The following is an 8,281-nucleotide window of genomic DNA, read 5'->3' as shown; positions in this document are numbered from 1 at the left end:
AGTTGCAGAAGAGAGGACAGAGGACGGAGGAGCATTGGGAGTCTGGTCAAAACGGAAAGACAATCCTTTTACGGTCAGCCAAATAAATCATCACAGCCGCACAATGATGAAATTATTATTTATGCAGAGAGTCTTTACAAACTTGCGTGTGCTCCAGTTAAAGTTAAATTCACTTTTCGCATACACTAACTGTTGAATGAGCTGCTTCGACTAGCAACAGTTGCTGAAGTAACTTATATTTTTTATTACAACTAATCGCTAAAAGAGTATGAAAGTGTTGTCCTTGCTGTGGAGGGGAATTGGCAGCCCAGCTGGGAGCTGAAAGTTGGGATTGTGGTAGCCCAACTTTAACTTCAATTGGCGACCTGTGGACACTTGTTGCTTGCAACATTGCTGGCTGCTGCTGTTGCTGCTGCTGCCTTTGTCGCCATGAAATTATTGCATGCAACATTTACCGTATTAATAAATTATGAGTATTTATGTGCTGTCAGAAGTCGTGACGGCAGAGCGACACACAAAGTGATAAAATTAGCACAAAAATCTGTGCGTTTCTCAGTGTTTCGCTTATTCGGCACAGACTCGTAAATAATGCAAGTGCGTATGTGTGTGTGCTTATTGAATGTCTTCATAAGCGGGCGGGCAACAATTGGAAATTTATGCTCTGGACTTATATGGGCAACAGGTTGCACATGGAGACGTTGAGTTGGGCCGCACCGCTTTATAACTGTAACTGTAACTGGCGCAGCCACAGCTAAAGCCAAAGCAGCAGGTGCAGGCAGCCAGACAGACAGCCTGGGCAGTCACTCAACCAATGTAATATGTCCTGCAACAACACGGCGGCAACTCCAACTCCAACAACAGCAACAACAACTTGTCTTTTGACACTTGGCGCATTTGACACTCAACGCGCGCATTCACTTTAAATCTAAATTTACTGATATCTGCGTACAAAATAGTATCAACAGCGGCGACAGCAACAACAAGTGCTACAACTCGACTCAAAAGCACCAACAAGAAGAACAACAGCAACAACTACGACAACGACAACGACAACAACAAGCTTCGGCCTGCTTCGAACGAAACGAACGACCTTAGAGGTAATAAACATAAATAACGCCATTGAAAGCGACGCAGGCGCAGCTGAGATCAGTCCAATACTGAGTCTAAGATTGCAATGGACTGTGATCGAGAGACGCAAGACACACGGAGAAGGGAGAGCAGAGGGAGTGGGACATAGAGACAGCTGTAGAGGGAGACTGGCCGCCTGCCTTGTTGCTTGTTACTTTGTTGGCTAAAAGACTTTGCGAGTTGGGGCCTAACTTCGACTCCAACTACGACTGCAGCTTGGTTGTGACTTGCCTCTTGTCTATGGGCGGGCGTCACAAGAGCCGTCGAAGGTCAACAGATTGTCGGCCTGGTGTCTATCGGTGTCTCTCTCGCCGGTTAGCTGCATTTTTGCTTTTTGCAGCCGGCGTGCCTTGCCTATAATCGTGGCTCAGTTGAGCGGGCGGCGATTTTCATTTTGGCCAGGCGTTGCCGTGATAATTGTTTCTTGTCCATTTGGCCAGTTTGATTGCAACTAATGAACTCTAATGAATAAGCAGCAGACAAGCTTTTGATGGCCAAATTATCGAGAGGAATCTCTAAGCTCATTTCCTAACGAGCTGCAGTTTAGCTAAGTATAAGTTGAAGATACTTATTAGACTTACTTCTTACTTTCATTCATGCATTCAAACTATAGAAAGGTAATAAAAGCTTCATCGAATTGAATTCTACATTTTACTTGGCAAAAGTTTGAGATATTTAGAAGACTTACTTCTTACTTTCATTCATGTATTCAAACTATAGAAAGGTAATAAAAGTTTAACTGAATTGAGTTCTACATTTCACTTGGCATCAGTTCGAGATATTTATTAGACTTAGTTCTTAGCTTTATCGAACTAAGTTCTACATTTCATTTAGCATTTAATAATTTATGTTGTACTCAGCTAACAAATTGAATTCTACATTTTAGTTGGCATAAGTTTTAGAAATTTATAAGACCTACTGACTTTAATTTAAAACATTAAGCTATAGAAAGGTAATAAAAGCTTCATCGAATTGAATTCTACATTTCACTTGGCAAAAGTTTGAAATATTTATAAGACTTACTTCTTACTTTCATTCATGTATTCAAACAATAGAAAGGTAATAAAAGTTTAACTGAATTGAGTTCTACATTTCACTTGGCATAAGTTTGAGATATTTATAAGACTTAGTTCTTAGCTTTATCTAACTAAGTTCTACATTTAATTAGGCATTTAATAATTGATGTTGTACTCAGCTAACGAATTGAATTCTACATTTTAGTTGGCATAAGTTTCAGATATTTAAAACATTAAGTTTTGGAAAGGTAATAAAAGTTTTATCGAACTACATTCTACATTTCATTCGGCTTTTAATAGTTTATTTCGTACTCAGCTAAAAGCAAATTGTGGGCGGCCAAGTTGGAGTCGATGATGAGCCACAGTTGCAGCTTAAAATTATATTGCTTACTCTCAGCTCAGATTTGATGACTTGCGAGCCAAGCCTACTTCAGAGCTGTCTGACAAACAAGCCAAGTCGTCTCTTTTAGCCTGACCAAATGTCAACAAAGGCAACAAGTCTATCGTCTATACGGATGGCTGTCTCGCTGGCTGCCTAGATGACTGGATGACTGGCTGACTGCCTGACACCCACATGGCCGGGCAATAAGCACACAATTTGCATAAGCTGCTCAAGCAGACGACAGACGACAGACTGAGGACAGACTCTGACTCTGGAGTAAGCAACAAGTAAACAGCAGCCAGAGCTTGGTGGAGCACACTCCGAGCATACTTGGTAGGAGACAGAGGAGAGAGCAGCGGGCGGCGAGGCAGGAGTCAACTAGCCCAGAGCTAGAGACAGCCAACATCTTCAGTCTGCCACATATTTGCAACAGTGCAACCAATACACACACACAAACACACACACGTTGAGAGCGGGGGAGAAATATAAAAACATGACAGCGAAAGTCGTAGGAGAAATACTCTTCTAAGAATTAGAAAATGAAATTCTAAATATATAAAAAATATTTCTTCTCTATAGACTGCCCAATATTTCCAAGCTAAAGTAAATAAACTAAACTAGTTAAAATTTGATTTAGAAGTTAGTTATTTTAATTACAAAGTTAAAATAAATATTCTATATTATAGAGATAGAGAAGTTCTAATCATGAATACTTAAAATCATCAATAATTTGGCTACTCAAACAAAATTAGTTTTAGCTTACCAAAAATCTTTGAAAATAATATTATCGTAAATTGAATTTTTAATAAAAATTATCTATAATCTTTTCTATACTTGTTCTAAGATTCAGAAATGTGAACTATAATTTCCTAGTTACTTTTCATTCGGGTCAAAATAAAAGTAGCGAAAAATCCAAATTATTTAATATTAGATTTAAGATTTTTAAGAAAATTATGTATACTTTTTATTTCGAAGACACTTCTTAAAATGGATCTGCCATACAGAATAATAGAACCAAACTTGATGGTAGATTAAAGACTTTTATATAGAAGACACTTTATAAAAATGATCCACATCCCCAAAGACTTTTTCTTGCCATGCAGAATAATTGCTTTTCGTAAGTCCATCGTCAAGTTCAATCAGTTCAAAGCGAGTTCAAATATGCGGCACGCTTATTAAACTGACAGATTCATGGCATATACCATGGCATATTCATTATGCTCTTCATATGTGCAGAAATATAAACAAAAAAAAAAGAGAAAAAAAGAAGGTGAAATATATATAAAAAACGAAGAGGAGAATTACCTCTGCTTTGGGGGCTCTGCTCAGCGCACAAGACATAATAAAAATCTCTTTTATGGCACTTAAGTGTTTTGTGTGCGGATTGTGGGTAGCATTTTACCTTGCTGTGGATGTGGAGTTGACTCGAGTTGTTGTTGTTGTTGCTGTTGGGTTAACCCAACAGTCTACATCTGCGTTTGTGTCTTCGTCGCTTGGCCAGAGAACGATTTATGCGACTTTTGGCCAAAGTAAATTGCGCATAAAAAAGGAGCCAACTTTGCGCTGCATTTGATGATGAAGTGCTCAAAATAATGCGAAGCCACGAAAATTTACTAAGTGCAAGCGCTGAATTTATTAGACAAAACTTTTCTGTTTACGAGCTGTTGTTACTGTTGTTGTTGTTGTTGCTTTGTGGACGCTTATCATGTGGCATCAACGGGCTAACTTATGACTCCACATGGGTAACAGGTGCAGCCTCCAGCTCCAAGCATAGATCTTGCTCCAGCTCTTGGTTTTTTCTCAGTTGTTACTTTTGTGTTTTTGGGTTCGGTAGCCACAGCCTGCGGTCAAGCAAAAAGCTTTCAGGTTCAAGTCGAGTTGAAGGAAAGGTGCGCTCCCACGATGCTGGTGCAAATTACACACAATATACACATGCATCGTGGCAGCGATTGTGAGAGGCAACTAGCAACCAGCAACCAGCAACCGGCAACTGGCAACTTGCAACATTCAAATCCCATCAGCCACGCATGCAATCATCATGATCATTATGAGCGGAAATGCAGGAAAAGTAGGAGGTTTTTAACAGCCACCGAACGACCACCGACCACCGACATAAGATGCAAGAGAAGAGAGGAAAGAGAGAAGAGAGGGGAGAACGGAGGCGACGCGTTTTTTGTCTCTCGCCGAGTTGGCATCCTGTTTGAATCGCATTCGCTCTGTTCATTCTCTTGGCGGCATGGGCATAAAAAAGGCGCACAAAACTTTGTGGCATGCAAAAAGTGGCGACGCCGCCGACGCCGCAGCGAGCAGCAAACACAGCGCTGAGGGCAGCGGTAGGAGTTGGTGGCAGCAACAGCAACAGCAACAACAATAACAACATCAGCGGCAGCGGCGGCATTTTATGTCGCCAGCAACAACAGCAAATGACTTTAATTGCATTTCTCGCCGCACTTTTTGTTACTTTACTGCCACGCAGTCGCTGCCTCAGTCGACATCGACGACGACGACGGGGCAGACAAAGCGGCGGCTTTTGCAATATTAAGTAAAATTTAGCAAAGCACAAAAACTAAAAAGATAAAGAAAAGGGGGAGGCAGCTTCAAGAATCTCTCTTTTGTTGGTTTCAATGTGCCACAATCTTGATATAAATAATAATTAAATGGATTAGCGGGCAATCGGCAAATGCATTAGATGCTGATGCTGTTGCAACGCCTTTAATGCTCAGAAGCTTCTTTAGCCACTGCCACTGCAACGCCTCGAGAGATCAACGCCGCTGATATTGGCCAAAAGCAAACAAAAGCCTGACGCAAGCCGTGCACATAGATCGGCATCAGGAATCAGCTAGCGAGTGTTTGCCAGACGCAACGGGGATCGGCTGAGTGTGCATGTGTGTGTGTGTGTGTGTGTGTGTGCTCAATTAATTAATGGCAACCATGAAAGAGCCCGAAACGACTTTGCCTATGCCGCCAGCTGCGATGCCGACTGCAATCACAGCCACAACCACAGCCGAAGCAGCGACTGCAGCAGCGACAGAGACAGAGACAGAGACTAAGAGATTGCTATCGAAAGTACATTTTACATGCGTGTAGTTAACATACAAAGCGACCGTTCACACGGCCAGCTAAAAAAAAAAAGCTACTCAGATAGTCAGCTAGCTAGGCAAACGATCGTTTGAACCAAAGCCAACCAGTTGATGCTCCAACAATCCCCAATTCCAATTCCAATCGTATGAATCGAATCGAATCTCAATCTTGCCTGCGCATGCGCAACTTTTATTTTTCGGCAATTGCCTTTCCATTTTGCCAGATACTCTGGCCACCAAATGGGGTAACGATGATTATTAAAAGGCTTCTAACTACCATAAAATGTTGAACTCAGGTAGTAATATATTAAATAGAAGTATGTAAGGATATAACTTGAAAATTGTATATCTATATTAATAATTCATAAGTTATATTTGATGTAAAGATATAACTTCAAAATATCATATCTATCTTAATAATCCATAGGCGATATTTAACTCTTATATATCTTATATATCACTAACATAATTCCTGAAACTTTTCATATTAGTAAATATTAGATAGAATTATTTAAAGATATAACTTCAAAAGTTTATGTCTATCTTAAGAGTTCTTAAGTGACTGACATTACATCTTTCAATCTTGCGTTACCTTAAACAATTGGAACCTCTGTGAACACCAAAATGTAATTCCTATAAATAAATACGAAAATATTTAAAATAACAATTTAAATATATAACTTTAATCTTAATCTTACGTCTCATATGATATGCTCCGCTGAGATGTTAAATACTTTTAACCTTTAAGATAACTAAAATATATCTCCTGTAACTTTACAGTTTAGAGGATATCTATCACATCTATCTTAAGAGCTCTTAAATGACATTTTACTCGTCAACTCATTTTTTCTTTTCCGACCTTAAATACTTTTAACCTATACAATCACTAAAATCACAATTCCTGCAACTCTTTTCCAACAAAAATACATAATCTTTACAAATATTTCGAACTTAGCAATCTCCAATTCTTGCTTGGGAAGCACATTGAAATTGCGACTTACCATTCATGAATTTTTGTTAGGCATTTTTGCTAAACACCTTTCGCCAGCTCGAAGTACCATTGTTGCCGCTTTTGGGTTGGAGAATTTGCTTAATGAATTTCTTATGGTTTTATCGCTTAATTTGTGCGCCTAATGAAGTTGCCCATTGGTAGCTGTCAAGTAGACAGCGCAGATTACACATACGTCGTGTGGTCCCCACTAAAGGCTTGCAGACATTTCGGTCGTGCCACAATATTTACTGTACGAGTACGCTTACACTGATCCCCATGCAAATCCTCGTGGCTCAGCGCAGTCAAACAAAATGCCAGACAGAGTCCATATAAATAAAATTAAATGCCATGCGACGCTCTTAAATATATTTCGGCAAATTTCCTTTTTTTATTCTCTCAGCTTCGCTTTCTCGCTCCTCGCTGTCTACTCTACATAATTACAAGGCGAAGCGAAATGAGTTGGAGAATTTGGCCGCGTCATCGCGTGTTGCAAGTACGAATAAAAAAAAAAAACAAATTTCAGGCGGAAAATTAAATTTTTATTTATGAGCTGCCACATTTTTTATGCCGTTGTCGTTCTTTGTACCCAACTAGACTAATTTTTTTTTTGTTACTATACCTTGTGCTTTTTTATTTTGGTAATTCTCTCTCTTTACATTGTTAATACTCTGCTATATTTGGCGCTAGTCGCAGGGGGCGGCAATTTACGCTAAGTGGATAATGTGCATAATGGTAGTTAAATATGTCATAAAACACTTCATTTCCTAGGGTTTCCTTCTTTTTTTGTCGGCTGAATGTTTGTTTGTTTGTTGATTGTTTTTGGGTAAAAATGAAAAAAAGGAATAACTGCAGTTTGTAATTTTGCTGTTGAGTGACAGTGCCTGGAAAAATGCGATGGTAATTACGGGGCTCGCCGTCGTCAAAGTTGTAGAGGGATGGGCCCAGCCAAATAGTTTGGTGAAAAGTCATGCAATCGCTGTAGGGAAAAGTCAATCACAAGTTGAATGTAAATATTTGTATTATCGAAAAATAGCTGGCTAGTTAATAGAATTGCTATCGCTCAGTGTTTAGAGTATTGCCTGAGGCCCATATTGAATGCCAATAAAGTCAATAAAAGAAATGTGCAATTGATTATTTTTGCATAAAAATTGTCCAATATGGCGATATATAGATCGTTGCCTGACACGACCTTGAGGCATAATAAAAAACTATGTAATGCAATGCAATTACAATCAAAATCCGCACGACCCACACATACATATTTATACATATTCGAGTTGTGGGGCCACCTTGGAAGTCAGTTCTGTGGCAGTCGAAGTCGAAGTCGAAGTCGAGGCTCTGTGGATACGCATGCGCCGCGTGAGCTCCGTCGATAAATCGAAATTGTTTGCACTGCCAAAAAGCGAATAATTGCACGAGGTGGGCAGCGAGTTGTAGTGTAGTCGAGTGTGCCCCCTTCTACGAGTTGCGATCGGGCTGCGAGTTATGGAATTATGTGTCAAACAAGCAGAGTTAATGGCCCAGTCCAGTCAGAGCTTGGTCCGCAGCCCTAATGGAAATTGCCGGCATCTGCTAGCCTCAGTCTCTCTGAGTCTCTGACTCTGGCGTGGCCTGTGATTTTGCGCACATTGAATGTGTTTTTAATTACCAGACTGAGTAGATGCCAAAGCGAAGGCTGTTACTT

The sequence above is a fragment of the Drosophila sulfurigaster genome, chromosome 3, assembly GCF_023558435.1.
Source record: "Drosophila sulfurigaster albostrigata strain 15112-1811.04 chromosome 3, ASM2355843v2, whole genome shotgun sequence".
Classification (NCBI taxonomy): domain Eukaryota; kingdom Metazoa; phylum Arthropoda; class Insecta; order Diptera; family Drosophilidae; genus Drosophila; species Drosophila sulfurigaster.
Note: the sequence above shows the minus strand (reverse complement) of the source record.